Source organism: Humulus lupulus, chromosome 6 (assembly GCF_963169125.1).
Source record: "Humulus lupulus chromosome 6, drHumLupu1.1, whole genome shotgun sequence".
NCBI classification, from domain to species: Eukaryota; Viridiplantae; Streptophyta; class Magnoliopsida; order Rosales; family Cannabaceae; genus Humulus; species Humulus lupulus.
Window position 1 is genome coordinate 188432044 of NC_084798.1, and position 14376 is coordinate 188446419.

Here is a 14376-nt window from a genome sequence, read left to right on the forward strand (position 1 = left end):
TTATATTTGAATATTATAATTATTGTTTGGATTAATTATATGATAATATCAAGAAAATTCCTTATTCAATAGTGAGAATATGATATTGTATTAGTACAAGATAATTAAGATCATATATAATGAATAAAATAGTCAGTAATATATTAAAGTATGGAATCTTTAATAAATGGTTACTAGTGCGGTTTACTAAGCATATGGGATATGAAAAACAAGCTCTTGGCACGTTCTCCAACTAATTATATTGATAAGGTGCTTGAAAGATTCTCTAAGGAGAATTCCAAGAAGGGTCAGTTACCGACCAGACATGGAATTACTCTCTCCAATGAACAATGTCCTAAGACACCTCAGGAGGAAGAGGATATGAGAAAGTATCTCTATGCTTCACCAGTTGGGAGTCCAATGTATGCCATGTTCTGTACAAGATCTGACATATGCTATGCAGTAGGGATTGCGAGTTGTTATCAATCAAATCTTGGTTTGGAACACTGTATTGCAGTAAAGCACATTCTCAAGTATCTTAGGAGAGCGAAATATTATATGCTTTGTATATTCATGGGGTGAGTTAAACCCTACTGGATACACTAATTCTGATTTCTAATCAAACAAAGACAGTCGTAAGTCGACGCTTGGGTCAGTGTTCACTCTTGGTGGATGAGCTATGGTCTGGAGGAGTATTAAACAATCCAGCATAGCAGATTCAGCCATGGATTTCAAATACATAGCGGCTTGTGAAGCGGTTAAGGAGGCAGATTGGTTGAGAAAGTTCTACAGTGATATGGAAGTAGTTCCAGATATGGATAAGCCACTAATCCTATACTGTGACAACAGTGGAGCAGTAGCTAACTCCAAGGAACCAAGAAGCCACAAGAGAGGAGATAATATAGGAAGGAAATACCATAAAGTTAGAGAGATTGTACACCAAGGTGATGTGACTATTATGAAGATAGCGTCGAAACAAGAACCTGGCTGACCCGTTTGCCAAGAAAATTCTTACAAATTCGTTTATGGGTCATGTATGAAACATGGGATTAAGGGAGATGCCTCACTTGCTTTGAGGGCAAGTGGGAGATTGTTAGGATTAATGCCCTAAAAGCATGTAAAGACATTTTATTGAATTAAATAAAAAGAACAATTTTATTATATTTGAATATTATAATTATTCTTTGAATTAATTATATGATTATATCAAGAAAATTATTTATTTATTCATGATAATATGATATTGTATTAGTTCGAGAAAATTAAGATCATATATAATGAATAAAATAGTCAGTAACTGTTATCCCCAAAAATTGGAGATCGATGACGTGGCAATAGAGGTGACAAGTGGCAGTGCATGGTCCGTAAACGGCACATTAATAGTCAATAAATATATTGGCTCCTCAGAGTTGTGATAAAGTGATCTGGCTTAGGAGTAGCCCAGTAGGCCATTGAAGAATTTTGACTGGCTTAAGAAGTATCATGACCGACCAGGCATGACCTTGTCCGACCAGTCACGTGTTTGTCTGCCCAGGAATGACCTTGTTTGCCCAGGAATGACCTTGTCTGCCCAGGCATGACCTTGTCTGACCAGTCATGACCATGTCCGACCAGTCATGACCTGTCTGCCCAGTCTAGTGCATGTCTACCCAGCCAAGTGCGTGACTGCCCAGTGAAGGTGTGTTCGACCAAGCTTTCATGAAATATGGGTTGACCAGATAGAGGAGGACTACTTCAAGATTCCCAAAACGGCTTCAACAAGAATCGGTCTTGGCATACACGGGAATCTCTCAATTTATTCCACAAATTTAGTGTATTGTTACATTTTGAATATTAATGTAATTTAAATATGATCAGGATAATGAAATATCCTGATTATGGGGGATATCAACTGTACGATCCTGAGCCTATAAATACAAGGCTTATGGCATCATAGAAGGGATTCTTTTTTTTGGACTTTTGGGATTTTTGGGGCTTTTTATCTGAATTTTCTAGAGAGAGAAAGTATTTGTATTTGAGAGAATTCCTGTATTCTGGTAATCTACACTGAAGAAACTCAGTTGACTCAGGTTCATCTGATCTTGAGTGTAGATCTATAATCACAACTCTAAGTGGATTAGGCTATTACCAACATATTGGGGCTGAACCACTATAAAAATTACGTGTGTTATTTACTTTCTTTTCAAAATTGTCTGTGTCGTTTATTTCTCTTGAAGGCTTTATCGTTTTTGACGTTCTCACGTCGTTGGCCAAAAACGCGGTCAACAGTAACATATTAAAGTATGGAATCTTTAATGAATGGTTACTAATGCAGTTTACTAAGCATACAGGATGCAAGTGATCTAGATTCAGATTACTGATGTGGATAGACATCTTAATAAATGTGATGTATATAATAGAGATTATATTTGACAATACCGATAAGAATTCATTATCTTTATAAACTTTCCATTTGACATAATGATTTGATTCTTATCATAATAGATGATCATTTGTAGATCAGTCTAAATCTTGAGTATTTATGAACTCATATTTGTGTTTATTTGATCTTTTGATTCATTCATTAAGGTTTCTTAATATAATGAGGCTAATGACTTTTGTTTTGGAGATTCAATATCATAAATGGCTGGGAACATGAATTACAATAATGGAATCCGTATTTTCCTAACATATCGAATATTGGTTCCCTTAAGGGTTAATTTTGGAACTGAATAGTTATTGAGCTCAAATATATAATTTGATTATAGATTAATTATTCGCTAGTGAATTAATGGTACTTAAGGATCAAGAGGTAATTAGAAGGGTAAAACGGTAATCTTGACTAGCTCTAATTAACGAACCAATAAATGGAGGAAAAAACTACATTAATTGATTATATCAATGGACTACAAGAGAAAACTCTGTAAATATAATTCTATAAATACTTAGAGTCAAATTCCATATCTATAGTAGAGTAATCATGGAATTAATAGATAATATTATTGAATTAAAGAGTTTAATTAATAATCTGATTTATTGGAGCTTCATATTATAAGTCCATGGTCCCCAGACCACCTCTATCCTACACTGTCAAGGGTATGGATTTCAAAAGAAAGATTTGTAGAGAAAATGACTTAATTGCAAAAGAATTAATTTTCCACGGCAATGAAAAAATTATGTGATAGTTAGGGGCAATTGATTAATTATGAATTAATTAATTATTTAACTATATAGTTTTAATTTTTAAAAACTATAGGTTAAAATAATTATTAATCTTGTTTGGATTAATATATAAAGAGAGATTAATAATTATCTTATTTAGAATGAGATATTTATTTATTTATTTAAAACTTATATTTTAAGATAAAATTAATTTTGAATTAACTGATATTTATTTTGGGATAAATATATTGTTTTAAATATTAATTGAATAAACAAATGATAAAATTAGGGATAATCCTAATGGTGTGGTTGACACACTCACTGTAAAGTGAGTGTGGCGCCATACACAGGGATTTCCTATTCTTAAGCTTTGAATTTTAAATTTCAAATAATTTGCTTTTATTTAATTATTATTTTTAAATATGATTTAAATTAAATAATTAATTAAGGTTATAATTGATCAGTTTTATTTTAATAAAATAAAGATTAATTAAATTAGTTAATTATCTTTATGAACCTAAAAAGAAGCAATACTTTTCAAGTGATTGTTTTTCATGGACTGTCAGACTCTCTTTCTGAAATAGAAGCGATTGTTTTCCTAAACCTAAAAGCTATTCAATTCCTCTTCTCTCTATCAAACTTCTCTAGATCTCATGTTGTTGACCACGTTTTTGGCCAACGACGTGTAGACGTCAAAACGACAAAAAACCTTCAAGAGAAATATACGACACAGACAATTTTTATAGTGGTTCAGCCCCAATGTGTTGGTAATAGCCTAGTCCACTGAGAGTTATGATTATAGATCTACACTCAAGATCAGACGAACCTGAGTCAACTGAGTTTCTTTAGTGTAGATGAAATGAATACAATATTTCTCTCCAGATACAAATATTCTCTCAGAAAATTAGAATCGAATCCCCTTTATGATGCTCCAAGCCTTGTATTTATAGGCTCAGGATCGTACAAATGATGTCCCCCATAATTGGGATATTTCGCTATTCTCACTATATTCAATTAATAATAATATTCAAAATACAACAAGACACTATTTTTGTGGGATAATCTGAGAGATTTCCGCGCAGGTATGACTTATTCTTGTTGAGGCTGTTACTGGGATCTTTTGCGTAGCCCCGCTCTGTTTAGTCGGTCCACATCACACTCAGGAGGAGAACTGAAGGGCAAAAATTCCTCACTGGTCGGCCAAACCTTCACTGGTCGAATAAGGACATGACTGGGCAGACAAGCACATGTCTGGTTGGCCAAGGACATGACTGGGCGGACAAGCACCTGTCTGGTCGGCCAAGGACATGACTGGGCGGACAAGCACCTGACCGGGCGGACAAGCACCTGACCGGGCGGACAAGCACCTGACCGGGCAGACAAGCATATGATCGGTCGGACATGACACTTGACTGGTCAGTCAAAAATCTTCACCGGTCTATTGGACCACTCCTAAGCCAGATTATCCAACCATTCCTTGCCATTTGTCACCTTTATTGCCACGTCATCGTTTTCAAATTTTGGGGATAACATTTGCCCCCCAAGTTTATTATACGATTTACTCGTATGATAAACTTTTCTTCTAGCAAAATGTTTTTGAGGTCATCCAAAAGCTTTCATCCAGTCGGTAACTTTCACGTAAACCCACGATTGAACTTGTCTTTTGATTTCTTCAAATTCTATTTTTTGATCTTGTTGTAGTATCCCATGAGTAGGAAAACATGTTTGTGCCCCATGCTCTTTAGATTTGTTGTCGCCTTGGAATCCTCTAGCCAATCGGTTACTATTTTTTACCCTCATATTCGTACATGACTAGTAGGATAGCCCAACTCCTTGGAAATAGCTTATTGGGGAGTGCATGTGTATGGCCGACCAGTTATCCTCTCCTAACCACTCGGACACTTGTACATTCTTCTCCCAAGCTGCTCAGACACTCCATGCAAACCACTCGGATGCTTGTTCTAAACACTCGGACACCGCACCATCCGCTTGGACACCACGTGCACCACTCGGGCACCAACTTTCGGATGCACGCCTGGATGCTTGGACACACCCCACCCGATCGGACACACAACCAAGCCGCTCGGACACGCAGCCAACCGATCGCATGCAGCCCCCAGCTGTTCGGATGCGCATGCGCACCTGCAGTTTCTCCTCGGCGTGCCTGTCTCCTCAGATGCGCACCTGCAGCCAGCTGATCGGACATGCCCAATCCGCCCGGAGACACTGCCAGCATCCGCTCAGATGCATCACCACCTTCCGCTTGGACGCCTCAGCTCCTCGGATGCCCAGCCAGCCGCTCGGACATGCTAGCCTCTCGGATACGCACCTGCAGCTAGTCGATCGGTCATGCTCAATCCGCTTGGACACCTGCCTTCTTGGAGGCACCAGCCTCCTCGGATGCCCAGCTAGCCGCTCGGACATGCTAGCCTCTCGGATGCGCACCTGCAGCTAGCCGATTGGACATGCTCAATTCGCTCGGCCATCACCCTCCAAACACCATCAAAATACCTTGTTCGAATCTCCCAAAAGTATTTTGAGAGATTGATTTCTCTCAATCAATCTTGGGGAAAAATTGACTTCTCTCTCAAAGATATATATTTTTTTCACTATGTAATATTTACTTTGCATGCATTTGTTCATGTTTGTTTGATTCACTCCAGGGACTCATCGTTGTTAGTCATGCTCAACAACAGAGTTTCCTACTCGACTAGTGATATATGCTCAGCCGACCAGGGAAGTTGTATCTGCTCTCCCGACTAGTAAAACTTTGCACCTAGTGAGCTAAACTTTGTACCTGGCCAGTAGTTTACTATTTTTTTCTTGTGAAGACAATTGTTGCTTAGCAGCTTTGATATTTTTATCGTACAGTCGAGCTGTTGGCATTTATACTTTACTTTTCTTTGTTAACTTAAAACATTCTAAGTCTTTTTAGACTTAAAAAGTTATAAGTTTTTTTGTGAATAGTAAAGTCACTCTGATGTATGCCTTATGTTTTCGCATGAGTACTTAGTTTTCTAACTTTGAAATTCTAGACATTTCATAAGTCCATACTAAGTATACTTTCTCGCATTCTTATTGCTCTAACATTTTATGAGCATAATGTTTATTGTCACACGAATATTTGCTTCTAACTTGAAATTTTGAAAAATTCCAAGTTACTTAAGCTTTGTCAAACAAGTTAGCTTAATGGCCTTTTTTGACTTCAAAATTTTACAAGTCAGCCTAAAAACAAATATGCTTACTCGTGCTCTTATTGCCTGTGTTAAATTATATACCAGCATACCCCATGTGCCCCCCAATCGATCGAGGGTTGAAAGATCCTAGTCACTTACTACTTGACCGAATCTGTTCGAGCAGTTAATTGCTCGTGAAACACATAGAATATATTGAAAATATTCGAGCAGTTGAACACTGCTTGAATGCATCGACCAGTTGAACACTGTCCGATTTTACCGACCAGTTGAACACTGTTCGAATAATTAACACACATGCACATTTGTAGCAAGAATCAACCACGCTGCACGTAATCTCTTTTATTATTCGTAAATTAAAAAAGGACAATACGTGTCTAATAATGAGTCTTAAACAACAAAAATTGTTCAAAAATAGATGACTGGTCATCAAATAACCAGCTCATAAACCAAAATTTAAATAACAAGTTAAATAACTTGAAATTAAACTACCACTCTGAAAGCGGTATTTAGAAATAATATATTCACAGACGCTCGCCGTTCCAGTGGCTCATGATCCTAGCACTCCCGCTCAGCATACTTCTCCCTTGCTTCGTTGCTTTCCTCAGCCAAGTGTGGACCTCCACATATAGTGTCTAAGGTAAAGTCCACAGGTCCGGGCTGCAAGGGTAGAGATCTTTGTCGTTTTAACCCAGGATTGCTGCGGCCTTCTTCTCCTTGGGGTGTCTCTGCCCGGCACTTCCTCAACATGCCCGACCAGAGAAGAAATTCTATCTCGTCCTTGAGGTGATTGCATTCATTCGTGTCGTGACCATAATCTCCATGGAAACTACAAAACTTATTCATATCTCTCTTCCTCATCTCCTTCCTGATGGGTGGAGGTTTCTTGTAGGGAACCTCTTCATGACTAGCAAGATATATTTCTGCTCGGCTAGTCGAGAGAGTGGTGTAATTAGTGAACTGAGGCTCATACTTGGTTGGCTTTTCGTTTGAACTCAACTTTGCTTTCTTTTCCTCATGGTGGTCAGACCCTTTATTTCCACGTTTCTTTCCACCATTATTAGGAGAGTCAGTTGATCCGCCCAGATTGTTTATGCCATTCTCCTCTTTCTCGATTGCATAATCCAATTTCATATACTTGTTCACTCAGTCAAGAAATTGTTGAAGTGTTGAAATTGGATTTCTATGTATGCTATCCCATAAAGGGCTCCGATAAGTTATCCCAGTGGATATTGCAACCATTCTCCCCTCGTCTCCTATAGCAGTTGCTCTATTGGCTTCTCTCATGAATCTTTGTATATAATTCTTTAAAGACTCATATTTTCCTTGTTTGATATCTGCCAAGTGGTTGGCATAAACTGGTGGAGTCCGGGCAGTGTTGAATTGTCTACAAAACTCCTTCCTGAATGCTTCCCAAGAGGTAATGGAGTTCAGCTTAAACTTCCAATACCATTCTTGGGCAGTATCCGACAATGTAGTCGGGAAAACTCTACAACAATAATTGTCACTTACTCCGAGCAATTCCATTTGGTCCTCAAACTTCCCAACATGTCTGATGGGATCTGCCTTTTCTGTATATACTGGAAAAACTGGTGCTTTATATTTTGCTGGCGGCTGGGCTGCTCTAATCCGGTGGTCTATTGCATCTATCCCAGAAGGTAACCTTGCACTACAGCTGTTAGCACGTCAAGCTGGGCTTGGATGGCTGGTGCAACTGACGAAGTTGCAAGGTCTTGACCGCCTGGTCAGGCATTACCATCTGGTGCACTGTCATCAAGTATTTCTACTTGACTGGCAGGGTGGTTTAGATTTTTCCCTTTGACCGGGACGATCCTTCTCTTGTTGGTGATAACGTCCCTCAGATCCTTCCAGGAAGCATGCTCTCCTGCCCGATCGAACACCGCACTTTTTTATTTTTCAGAGGGCTTACTACGCGGGACTTGCGCTCTCCCACTACGCTGCTGGCTGGGGTGCAGTGGAGGCCTTTCGGTACGCCCCGGGCAGTCTTTTCCTCCTTGTTGGTCATTGCCCTCCTTTTCCTTTGACTGGTCGGTGTGATGACTATCAGCCTCATCACGACCATGCCCATCTTTGAATTGTGAAGTCCTCTTATCTCGAGGAGTCTTGGTCTGATCCTGCCTGGGTGGAGTCTTTTTACTGCTCGATCGGTGACTCCTTGATCTAGAAGTTTCTGATTGGTGGCTCCTGGAAGGGGTTCTAGAGTGCTCCCTTTGCGTCGAGGCAGTTCTGGATCGGTCCCCATCATCTTCCCGACCAGGGGGGTTACTCCTGCTTCTATCCGGTCCCCGAGAATTGGCTTTGTCAGTGGTCCTCCGACCATCATTATTATTTCTTGCTCCCTGGGTGGCTGCTTGTGCCGCAGCTTGAGCATTGGCTTGGGCCAATTGGGTAGCTGCTTCTAGAGCAAGTGCTGCTTCACGATGTCTCCGGTCGACTTCCTTCTGTCGCTGTTTGAGCTCTTCGCTTCTGGCCTCCATATCGCGTCTTTGCTGCTCTAACACAGCTCTCTGCTTGGCCATCTCTTTAGTGAAGAGTCCTGTCGAGCATTGAATTGTATCATCTCCTCTTGGAAAGCGCCTGTTGCTTCCTGGAGTTGTTCAACTTCTGGAGTGGTCTCCTAGAGAAACACCCTGGGCTCAGTCTCTGGGTTCTGCGGTCCAGGATCTTTTGATCTAGCAGGCTCTTTTGACATGCCTGACTTTTTGGATGCCACATTGGTATTCTTGGGCGCCATTTCGATATGATAGTTGTGTGTTTCTTCTCTTCAGGCTCTCAATGAAAGCACCAAAATGTCGACCACGTTTTTGGCCAACGACGTGTAGACGTCAAAACGACAAAAAACGTTCAAGAGAAATATACGACACATACAATTTTTATAGTGGTTCAACCCCAATGTGTTGGTAATAGCCTAGTCCACTTAGAGTTATGATTATAGATCTCCACTCAAGATCAGATGAACTTGAGTCAACTGAGTTTCTTTAGTGCAGATGAAATGAATACAATATTTCTCTCTAGATAAAAATATTCTCTCAGAAAATTAGAATCGAATCCCCTTTATGATTCCCTGAGCCTTGTATTTATAGGCTCAGGACTGTACAAATGATGTCCCCCATAATCGAGATATTTTGCTATTCTCACTATATTCAATTAATAATAATATTGAAAATACAACAAAACATTATTTTTGTGGGAAAATCTGAGAGATTCCCGCGCAGGTATGACCGATTCTTGTTGAAGCCGTTACTGGGATCTTTTGCATAGCCCCACTCTGTTTAGTCGGTCCACATCACACTTAGGAGGAGAACTGAAGGGCCAAAATTCCTCACTGGTCGACCAAACCTTCACTAGTCGAACAAGGACATGACTGGGCGGACAAGCACATGTCTGGTCGGCCAAGGACATGACTGGGTGGACAAGCACTTGACTGGGCGGACAAGCACCTGACCGGGCGGACAAGCACCTGTCTGGTCGGCCAAGGACATGACTGGGTGGACAAGCACCTGACCGGGCTGACAAGCACTTGACTGGGCGGACAAGCATATGACCGGTCGGACATGACACTTAACTGGTCAGTCAAAAATCTTCACTGTTCTACCGGACCACTCCTAAGCCAGATTACCTAACCATTCCTTGCCATTTGTCACCTTTATTGCCACGTCATCGTTTTCAAATTTTGGGGATAACACATGTGTTGAGTAAATTAACCTTTTGAATCCTACGTGCCCACACACGTCTGAGTGTTTGAGGATTGGTATGGAAGATCAATGTGTGAGATTTTAGAACTTGGATAGGAAGATCGTTAAGTTTATACAAAAAGATTCGATGACACTTGATAGGCTACAAGAGGTAATCTCTAATCTGATTGTATGTGATTTAATATATATATATATATGAACTTGGCTAGTATTAATAATTATTAAAAAGGGTTCTTTCGTGCTGCATATCTTTGATTTGCTCTTTTAATACCAACAATTGGTACCAGAGCAGTCTACGTATATATATATATATATAAATTAAATGTTGTGTGTGTTTCTTGCATTTGTTATATGTATGTTGAATTTAAAAGTTTAATTATCTTATTTTATTTTTATTAGAAAAATAAAATATCTTTTTGTTGGTTAAGATTTTATCTTAAGTTTAAATAATTATTTCAATTTGATTATTTAATTATTTAAATTCAACTAAATTAAAAAGATAACAAAAATGGTTATTTAATTAATAGTTAGTTTTAATTAAATAAATTAATTGGAAAGTTAGTTTCTAATTAATTAGTTGGGCCTAACAAATTCCTAAAGATTAGCAAGAAAGCCTAAAAGAAAGAAGAAGCATTCTTAGAGTCTTGAAAACAAGTTAAAGGTTATCTTGAAAATTTAATTCTATTTTTTCAAAAGTTGTAAATTTAGAAATACCCATTAGTAGGGGTGCTCATCCAATTTGATCCAACATTTTTACTCCTAACTAATCAAATTCAATTAAAGATTGGATGTTAGAACTCATCATCCAATCCAATCTAATTTGGCCTCAAAATCCAATTTATCCAATTCAATTGTTATTAGATTTGTAATTGGATTGGATTGATTATTTTATCTTTGAACCTAGATTTTATTAGTAAAGAAATTAACAAATAAATAAAAAAAATCATGCAAAAAAAAAAAAAAAACTAAACACTATTTAGTAATAATAATAATAAATTTAGTCCTTACAATTACCACATTAAGTCGTCGAACTACTAAGTTTGCAACACAACCTTTCAAATTTAAAACTAATGTGTCAAAACAAATAATTAAAGTACTTAGATAGTAACAAAATATATGAACACAATAACAACATATCCAACGTGCTAACATAACATCTGAAAACAACAACAATCCAATAAAATATATTTATATATAATATAATTATATAAAAAAAATATTAATTGTAATTGAATTGGATCGATTCCTATTTGGATTTTCACACTCCCATCCGCCAATCGGTCCAATTCAATTAACATCCAACTTTTCAAATCCAATCCAATTGTAATTGGATATTTAACTTTTTGTAATTGGATTGTGTTGACGTCATTTTTTGTCAACTTAATTATGTAGAGCCATAAGCAATTAATTAGGAAGAAAAGATTTTTAACGTGGTTCGGCAGTTTATAATCTGCCTACATCCACGAGTCACTGTTATTATGAACTCTGTGCGAAAGCTTCTAGTGAAAGCAATTTGGCAGAGTCTTTCCCAGTACGAAATTGTGTGTGAGTACAAATGACCAGATCTAAACTATTTATAGACATGGTTACAAGAATATCCTCCCTTGATTTAGGGAAATTACAACATATATTCAAATTCAAATAAATATTTGAACAATAATAATAATACGACTTAAATGAATTATTTAAATAAAGATCCCATAAAATTAGGGATTTGACACATGGTCTTAACTAATCCCAAAGAAATAGGGCTTTCCTAACAACTTTTTCATGTGGTAAACGCGTCATCAAGCTTGAACATTGCTTTATCGTGCTTTCGAGATCACTCATAGCCTTGAGCTCATCATTCTAGTTGTTGCTTCCTCCTCCCTCGCTGAGTTTGTCGAGCTCATCCTTCGGAGAAGGTTAATGCCTTCAAGTCTGCAACTCATGCTCGAACGCTGATGGCAGATCTAGAACCATGTGGCTATGAATTTCCATGATAATTTGCACAAGTGTAATGTGGAGATTCATTTATTTTGAGCCTATGCTTTTACAAGCCTCCATTTCGAGGTTGTTTACTTAATCTCAAATTTTGGGTGTAACATTTTTCCCCCTCAAAAGTGTTGGTTCGAGTCCAACGAGAAGAAAATTTTTGACCTTCACTTTCGGAAAATGTGCCCACCTTCCACACTCGAGTATGGACACGTGTCGTCTTGGGATTGCATGTCAAGAATACTCAAGTGCACATGATTTTTCACATTCTGCTTTCTGCTGCCATTTTTTGAAAGCAAACGTGGCTCGTTGGATCATACCCGTTTCAAAGGCTCAGATTAATTTCCCAACGCCACCTTTTTGCCTATTTAAACTTACATTCGTCTCTCCATTCTAATTTACACACCTTTAACTTTCACAAAAGAAACCTTGAACCAGAGCCCAAATTCTTTCATGCTTTCTGAGAAGAAACGAAGGGAATTTTCAAAAATCTTCCAATTCCTCACTCATTCTCCTTTTGAAAACGAGTTTATGAGAATCTCCTTGCACCGATACTACCAATCAGCCCTTCGATTTCCTCATCAACTTCCAACGTGTAAGTTTTCTTATCTTTTCTTCGTGTTTTTATAAAAGTTTTAACTGGTTCTTGAAAATTTCTTGGAAAATAAGGTATTTTCATCCATTAATTTACCATAAAAAGGATAAAAAAGAGTTTTTTATGTAAACTTTTAGGAAAAATGGTACATCTTTTCTAGGTTTTGAAAGGGTTACGTGAAGGTTTTGTATAGAGTAAGGAACGAGGTTTAGAAATAGGGTTTAGGTGCATGTTTTCCAATGATAGACCCTATTTGGGTAACTGCCCACCTTCCCTTGAAAATTGGAATGAGTCTTATTAGAATTAACCTCCGACTCTGCACATGGGACTACCCTTGATGCCCCAAACTTGTACTAGCTTGGTTTGGTCATTTGGGTTTCCTCGCTCATTTTGAGTCTTCAGTCTTGAATTTTTGAGCTTTGATAATTTTTATTTATCTTATTTAATCCTCCTATCTCGAGCTTTCGAGCTCTAGTTTTCATCCTTATCATTTCCAAGTAATGGGTCCTCACCTTTTTCTTTCTTGTTAGATGTTGCAGTCTTCAGTGATTCAGTGGGGACCCAAGCTTGCAATTGTTGGGAATTGTGCCCTGAAAGCATATGTAGTAGACATTGTTTTAAGAAATAAATAAATAAATTGAATTTGTTATGCATTTATTTTATGAACTATATTTTTCAGTGATAATGTTAAGTAAATATCAGAAAAATTCCTAAGTTCATATATGTGATCTCAATCACGTATTGGTGCGGGAGAATTGTGTTTGAGATAAATGAACTTGAATAGTTCGCAGTAAAATAAAGTTATGGTACTGCAAGTACGGTCCACTAGTATTATGAATATATGTGATATAGATCCGGATTACTAGTGTAGTAGGACACTTTTGTGAAGGTGCTTTATATATTAGAGAATATATAGAACTGTACCAGATATGTTTATTAATACTTAGTTAAATACCATTTCGAAGTATTAATTAAATATATCAACTGATGATCATATACAAATAGATCTTAATCCCGAAGTTACTATGAACTTATGTTTATGTTATATGAGTTCTTTGATTCACTCGTTAGGGTTTGTCAGAATGATCAGGCTAGAAACTTTTGTTTTGGGAACTCATTAATGTAAATGGATGGGAACATAGTATACAGAGAATGAATCTATACCTTCTCGTAAGAGATTGAATAATGGTTCTCTTAAGGGTTGACTTTTGGGATTGAAAGGTTATTGAGCTCAAATTCATAATTTAGTTATGAACTAACCTTCACTAGTAAAGTCAATGATACTTAAGAAAAAAAGATATAATTAAAAGGGTAAAATAGTAATTTTATTCCCGGTTCATTATGAACCATTATTAAATGGTTAATTTGTATGTAATGATTATATCAATGGACGCTTTATTGTTATAAATTACTCAATAAATGAAATGTCTATAATTACAAGAGTGCAGTCTCATATTTATAGTGGAGTAATCATAAGATTAATAATAATCACAAATTTATTGGAGCTTGGAATTATAGGTCCATAGGTCCCCATAGCGGCTCTATCAACACTATTCAAGGCAAGAGTTGATATAAAAGATAAAATGGTAAAAAGACATATTTAAGAATAAATTTGTTCTTCGGGCCAAATATGCAATTATGTGTAATAGTGATTAGTTAATTAATTACAAAATAGTTGTAATTATCAAAATTAATTAATGATTAATTATTTTATAATTTTTGAAATTATATAAATAATTAATTTATTATAATTTTTGAAATTATAATAAAATGAATA